Here is an 8,087-nt window from a genome sequence, read left to right as displayed (position 1 = left end):
GACTAGAAAGAAGGGATTCTTTAGACATTTCTCTTTAGACATTTCTTGTTTGTTTCAACTGCCTCCTATCCCATCCCCCTTTGTTTGTTCCCCCAAGGTTTAGCTGTTAGGAAAGATAACAGCACTGATAAAAGAACACATAAGGTTGGCAAGATACAGGGATATGGACATTTACATCTTCTATTGATGGGAATATCCAACCTTTCAGGAGGGCAATTTACAGTGTGAGTTAGAAAGCTCCCTTTGGCACAGTAATCTCACTTAAGGGAACATATCCTGAGGAAATAATTGGACATGTGCACAAAGATATGTGTGCAGAGTTTTGTTGTTGCTGTAAAGTTAATAATAGAAAAAAGAAGGAAGGAAGGAACAACCCAAATCTCTAGCAACAGAGGATTGGTCAAATACAGTAATCCAAATGATGAACTATTAGGCAGCTACCTAAAAGAAAGACACATGGTTGTGGACATGAAACCATGCTTTCATATGGTTATGGACATTTCTCCCATGTTTGGGGGAAAAAGCAGGTTACTGAGAAGTTTACATGATATGATCCTGTTTTTGTATTTGTATCAGAAAAAGTGTAATACATCTAAAATGTTAACCATATTCATCTTTAGGTGATGGGACTTAGATGATATAAATTTTTTTCTTTTGTTTTATCTTTATTATTTTTCTAAATAATCATGAATTATTATTATTATTATTTTTTTTAAGATTGGCACCTGAGCTAACATCTGTTGTGAATCTTTTTCTTCTTCCTCTTCTTCTCCCCAGAGCCCCCCAGGACATAGTTGTATATTCTAGTTGTAGGTCCTTCTGGTTGTGCTGTGTGGGACGCCACCTCAGCATGGCCTGATGAGTGGTGCTAGGTCTGCGCCCAGGATCTGAATCAGGGAAACCCTGGGCTGCCAAAATGGAGCATGCGAATGTAACCAATCGGCCACGAGGCCGGCCCCCCATGAGTTATGTTTATAATTTTAAAATGTATTTTAAAAAGTAAAACAACCACTAAGACTGCTTTGCCAGTCTGGAGGTTTAGCAGCAGGAATTCATCCTCTGGGACTCCAAGGGAACTGTGGGCTGTCCTCCCATGAGGGTGATTTCAGTTTCCACTATGCCTACCTGGGCAGACTAATTTGAATTTCTGTAAAAGACCAGGCTGACAAAAGGATGTTTTTCATAATCTGTTTTTTTAAGTGCTAGGCTGTTAATCTGGGTACTTGATCTTACATCTCAGATTCTGTTCTGTTGTGGGATGGCTTCAATGCCTTATCATTTGATATTGTGGCAAGAGCATAGGAACTATCATCAGAGGGCCTGGTCTAGTGTGGACTAGTATCTACTAGCTGTGTCATCTTGTTAGGAAGTCACAAGACCTCTCTGAACCTTGTTTTTATCTTCTGTAAGATGGGATAGAATGTTTACCCCATGAAGCAGTTCTAAAAATTAAACGAGGTCATGAATGTAAAAAGTGCTTTGAAACAAATGTATTTCTTGTATTTAATTTAAAATGAAGAATTAATTTTAGAGGAAAAGAAAATCAAAGTCTTTGGCTGAGCTGGATGAAACAGGGTTATTTTATTTAGGGTCCAAAGAGCCCTCTTTATTTAATTTATTAATTAATTTAATTTTTTTGCTGAGGAAGATTAGCCCCGAGCTAACATCTGTGTCAATATTCCTCCACTTTATGTGTGGGTCACTGCCACAGCATGACTGATGAGTGGTTTAGGTCTGCGCCCAGGATCCAAACCCCTGAAGTCAGGCTGCCTAAGCTGAGTGTGCTGAACTCAACCACTATGCCACAGGACTGGCCCCTTATTTTACTTTTGTTTGTTTGTTTTTTGCTGTTCTTTGGTGAGAAAGATTGGCTCTGAGCTAACATCTGTTGCCAATCTTCCTCTTTGTGTTTTTCTCCCCAAAGCACCAGCAAATAGTTGTATATCCTAGTCGTAGGTCATTCTAGTTCTTCTGTGTGGGATGCTGCCTCAGCATGGCTTGATGAACAGTGTGTAGGTTCACGCCCAGGATCCGAACCCATGAACCCTGGGCTGCTGAAGGGGAGCATGCAAGCTTAACCACTCAGCCAGGGGGCCGGCCCCCCTTATTTTATTTTTATCAAAATATTACCCACACATAGTTTAAAAAATCAAATAACACTGCAAAGCTTCATCCAAATTGGGACAGTTTTGAGACTGAAAAGGGCAATGCTAACAAAATTATGCCAGACAAACAAGGATAAACTGGGACTGTCCTAGACAAACACTACTTACAAAAAAGAGCATGTAAGCATTTTTCTCATGTTTCTTTTGTATTTCCAAATAACAGGTTTCTACTGCTTTGCTTGATTTTTCTATTTTATGTATTATCTATTGATTTCTTGCCATGGAAGACGAGGAATGATTTTTCTTTATACCCTCCATTCACAAATCATTTCCCTCCCCTCATTCCCATAGTGATTATATTATATATTCATTTTATATTAATATGACCATATAAATCTTGTTCATGGCTGAACCACATCATTTATATTTCCTTTCTTGTGCAAGTGTTCCTTTTCCCTGGGGTTAATAATTAACTCAAATTTTGGTTTGTTCTATTTTCTAGGGCCCTGTCCACTTATTCATCCCCAGACTCTCTGTCTGAACTATAAAACGACTCAAATGTCTAATCCATCAATTCTATATTTTACTGGAAATAAACCTTCCATCTGTGGTCCTCCTGCTCCAGGCTACACTGTTACTCTCCAGACCCACTCCCAGCTGTCATCCCAGGACTTCCCTTCACTTCTCCTCTATGTTGGATTCTGTTTTCTTTTCTTTTTAAGATTGGCACCTGAGCTAACATCTGTTGCCAATCTTTTTTTTTTCTTCTTCTTCTCCCGAAAGCCCCCCAGTACATACCTGTATATTCTAGTTGTAGGTCCTTCTTGTTCTGCTATGTGGGACGCTACCTCAGCATGGCTTGATGAGCGGTGCTAGGTCTGTGCCCAGGATCTGAACTGGCAAAACTCTGGGCCGCTGAAGCAGAGCATGCTAACTTAACCACTTGGCCATGGGGCCGGCCCCTGGATTCTGTTTTCTTGATTCCATAGTTACACTTTGTTCTTTCACTTCCTTGTTTGCGTGGAACACATCCCATCCTACAATGACTCAGTAAAAAAGTGGACATGGGAATAAACTTTGGAGACCTTACACATCTAAAAATCCCTTTATTCTACCTTCCTTCTTTTTTTTTCAAACTTAGAGAACACTTGCAAGAATATTACCAAAACCTCCTTTATACCTTTCACCAATTCACCATTGTTAACATTTTTGCCATATTTGCCGTAGCACATCTTTTCTCTCTATTGTATATGCATATTTTTTCCCTGAATCATGTGAGAGTTAGTTGCAGTTACCCTTCAGGGTTGAATATCATTCATCTAGGCCAACTACAGAATTTGAAATTCGAAATCATTTTCTCTCAGAATTTTGAAGGCGTCAATCCATCATCTGCTGGCTATGTTATGACTTGTTTGTTCTCTCTGTAAGCTCTTCAACTCTTCTTTTCGTCCTGGTGTTCTGGACTTTTATGATGATGTGCCGGAGTGTACGTCTCCTTTCCTTCATTGTGTTGAGTGGCCAGTGGGCCCTTTCAATATGGCAGCTCATGACTTTCAGTTGTGGGAAATTCTTTGATAATTTCCTCTGTTCATTTTCTCACTTTTCTGGAACTCCAATTAGTGAGATGTTGAAACTCCTAAATTGATTTTATATTTTGATTTTCTTCTTTCTCCAGTTTTCTTCTCTTTGCCATTTGTTCTACTTTCTGGGAGATTTCTTCAACTTCATCTTTCCCTCTTTCTACCGAATTCTTATTTTGTCTTACTTATTTTTTAATTTGCAGAAGCTCTTGTCGCAGGGATGGGCCTTTTCTATAGCATCCTGTTCTTTTGGTTTTATGTATGCGATACATTCTCACATCTCTCTGAAGACATTAACAGCGGTTTTCCCCCTAAAGTTTCTTTTGCTCTTTGCATCGCCTCTTAGACCCGGGTTCATTTTCTATTTGTTTATTTTGGACTTGGTCTTTCACATGAGAGGCTCTCTTTAATTACTTGGAAATTCTTGGCTCTGTCCTTGTTCATAGGTTCATGAAAATGAGATACTGAAAGGCTCATTGGAAGTTCTTTGAGAGTGAATGGGGCACACTGTAGGGTGAATAGTCAGGGCCCAGCCATTTCACTAGCAGGATCAATAAGTCTTTTCTCCTGGGCTGTTTGCTTTCTTCAGAGGGGAATCCTGGAAAGTTCAAGTATGGCTGTCAGCATCCTGGAACTGAGTTAGAGAAGGAAGCTGGGAATATCAAGTCTCAGCCATTAGGCTTGAACTTAATACCACATTTTTCAGTGGGGTTCCTCATCTCCCTCACATAGTTGTGCTGGGCTTTCTAAGTCCAGGGCCTCTCTGTTCACTTCAGAAGACAAACCTCCCATCTTCCTCTAGGGTGAGAGGCAGGTGCCTGACTGCACAGGGTCTAACTGTACTTTATGAAACTTTTATCAAATCCTCCAGTTTTCAGCCCCACCCACCACCCTGGGCTTCCAAAGTGTCGTACTTCCAATCTCTGAACTTTTCCTGAGTTCTGTGGCACAACTGTTTAGTGTGGCAGAGGCAGTGCCACGGGTCCACCACACCATTGCCTCTCCCCTGGAATCCTAGACAGACCATGGCTTTTAGCCTTATTTGCAGTGCTTTCGAAGTGACGGAATTGTGGCCAGTGAGAGGTGAGTAGTGATATATACCCCTTCCAGGCCAGGCCCTGAAGACAGCCTTGAGCCCTTTCCATATGGTGTGGCCAGGGAGAGGCGTGCGCCCAGAGAATGACCCTGAGACTTTTGCACTGTAGCAGACTCCTGGGCCCCGGGATTTATTCTTATCTTCTGCGTCTGTTTTCTGACTACAGAGCTCTCTGTATCCAAGACACAGGCAATTCCACAGGGCCGGAGGAGCAAGGGGGGACCTGCAGGGACCTCAGAATGGTAGATAGGGGGCCTAGGAAAAGGAATCCCCACATTCGCTGCTTTGCCTTCAGGAGGCAGTGAGAAGAATGGCAGATGAAGGCAAAAGAAATAACACCATTTTCTTCACATTGCTCTCTTACCCCATTATCAAGAATACATTTTGGTAAAAAAATAATGGTTAAAATGGCTAGAAATGGTTACAAAAATGGCTAGAAATTTAAGCCCTATGTACATAGATTGGGTGTTTCTCATCTTATGTCTGGTTGATCTGCCCAGCTAAGCACAGACTTGAGGCAAGTGATAAATAAATGGCAAGCAATAGGATATACTGGAGTATATGAGGAAGCCATTTGGTGTAAAACTCATTCGGCCTGACCTTGTTTTTCCAAAAGCGCCTGACGTGGCCTTTGAGCTTGCATTGTATATCTGTTTTAAGCATTTGCTATGTCCCAAAGACAAGAACAAATGCTGTTAAGATAAGAATGAAACTTCCCCCACATTGGTATTTCCTTAAGGATAAGCATCTCTCCCTAGGCCAGGAACTGATTGCTGTGCCCACACCACCCAGCTCGAGATAGCAGACCTGCTACCTGCTGTGTGAATCACTGTACGGGTTAGGCAATCTTGTGACTGTTATAAAAGGGACATTCCAATCATATGTGAAACATGCTCTTTGACAATATGTAACCACTGTGTTCACCCCACTTCTTTGGTGCCCTTCCTTCCTTGGGGAAGGAAGGTCCCAGGCTAGCCCTCAGATCTGGCTCATAATAAACTCACTCCAATTTTGATTTATAGATTGGTTATGGATTATTTGCGTCAACACAGGTAAGGGAATGATTTTAAGTCTGTCTCCAGCATATAGACATATTTGCTATTTCTCGTTTCAGGGACATAAATATTAATTTCATTAGTAACTAATAAAAGGATGATATGGGTAGCCTTTGACTTAGAGCAGCTCACCCTTCAGAGATTTTTCCTGTGAGATCTTTGTCAGACACACATGGTCATGAAAAGATGCCAGGCAGTGCATTAATACCACCCCCTGAAGCCTGCTCCCGCCTTGGCTTCTCCCTGCTCTGCTCATGGCTCATCCGCCCTTTTTTGGCCCTCTTCTCCCACACTTCCCATCCCTGCACACTCCCCTGTCCTGAGGAATCTCCTAAACAATTAAACAAAGTTAACTGAAAATTTATATGATCTATTTCCTTATTCCCAGACTAACTGATTTACATTTTGAGAGCTTACTATCGGACAGTGTACAATTGTGTACTTCATAGCTGATTTGAATATGGCATTTATGGTCATCAAAAGAGAAGAGTTCATATTAAGCCCTTAGGCATATAGCTACCTAACTACATTGTTTCTGTGAGAAAGTCAGACTTGCCCAAGAGTGCCTTCTCCAGGAACGTCCCCTGCTGTGATTGTGAGAACTGTGTGTCCTGTCCTTTCCGTGTGGGGATGGCCCTGTTGATTGACTATCACCATAGCATAGATACCAAGTTGCTTTTTCCAGGTATTAAGGCTATTACCTGCAGCATTAAGCCATGTCTGGAAGCAGTATTCAGAGACCTATTCCACACTCAAGCTGGAATCGTCAAAGGGAGGAGACTCTTTTCACCAGAGATAGACTTGCGGGCAGTGGCTTTCAATAAAGTTGGAACGAATGGACCCTGGGGCGGCTCTGCTTTGTATGTTGCCGTCCATGTCATAAACAGCCCTTCTCTCTGGCCAGCCAGCCAGATGGAGTGCCTAGTGCTGTCATCCTCCAACACCAGGAAGAGCAAGCAGTAGGACTCTGTATAAACACCTTGAAGACAAAAGTAAATAAGGGTGGAGTAAGCAAATCAGAAGTCACCTATCCTCCTGGACTAAACTGTTTCCTCCTCTGATCACCTGAGGCTACAATGACACGTGGTCTGATCATGGGACTGCAGGGCTGGCCACCTAATCTTTGCGCCCAGCACAAACGAAAAGTGTTTCCATTTGTTCAAAAAGCAGGGAGAAAGTGCCGTCAAAGGTACTATTTAAAGTGTTCCCTTTCCTTCCCCGGGGCTATTTTTTTTTCAGGTGTACATCATTGTATTTCCATGCCTGTGTAGAATATATCCTGTTCACCACCGTGGCTCTCTTGATCTGTCCTCGTGTTCTTAAGTTTGCTATTTAATGTGACTCTCCCGTGGGCAGGGGGTGCTGTAGTGTCAGTGCAGGTCCCGACAGGCACCTGGACTCCCCTCTTCCAGCCCAAGACCACCTCAGCAGATGGTGGGCCTGGGAAGAATTGCAACCTCAGCTCCAGGACATGCTCAGTACCTGGATTGGGGGTGGGCGAGAAGCCTGTCCCTGGCAAGTCCCCCCTCAAACAGTTGTGGTGCTGCCAGCCCCTGGCAGGGACAGCTGCTGCCACGCTTTGCCTGGGGGTGCACGGGCTGACCCAAAACCCTTCCTGGGCCTGAGCCCAGGGCCCCACTGGGGCCAGAGGTCATCAGCAAAACATGGATCTCCTCCCATCCACGCCACGGACACAACCCAGTTGCCCCCCACCCCCTCCCCGCTTCACAGTGGGAAGGGCAGACATGGAGAGGGTGAGGCTGGGCGGGGCACAAGCACCAGATGATGGAAAGCCGGCTGCCAAGGAGATGGAGAGCCGGCTGCCAGGAGGTGGGGAGCTGACAGCAGGCCGACCGGCGTGTGAGCTGAAGGCTGCAAGCCTTGGCACACGCTCCAGTGTTCATCAGACTTGACTTACAAAACACAGATTCAAAGATAAAATTATTTAGAATTTCAAGACGGCAGCTGCAGAGCATTAAACTCCAAGTGCGCAGGGTCCTTCTGAACATGGGGTCCCGGGCAACGGCTCTGTTCACACACCCCTGAAGCAGGTTGTGTGGGATAGAATTATTGAAATGAGTGAAGGTACAGAAAATTCTTTATTATGTTTTTTTATCACATTTGTGGCATTTCTCATAGACTGCCTGTGTATAGTTTTATTTCTGTACATAACCTGCTTCCCTTCTTGGATGCAATCTGCAAGTCTTAGCACCCTCCTCTTAGCATCTATTCTCTGGCTTATTACAGCCCC

The sequence above is a fragment of the Equus caballus genome, chromosome 15, assembly GCF_041296265.1.
Source record: "Equus caballus isolate H_3958 breed thoroughbred chromosome 15, TB-T2T, whole genome shotgun sequence".
In the NCBI taxonomy this organism is placed as follows: Eukaryota; Metazoa; Chordata; class Mammalia; order Perissodactyla; family Equidae; genus Equus; species Equus caballus.
The sequence above is the reverse complement of the archived record's forward strand: the minus strand, read 5'-3'. Positions refer to the sequence as shown.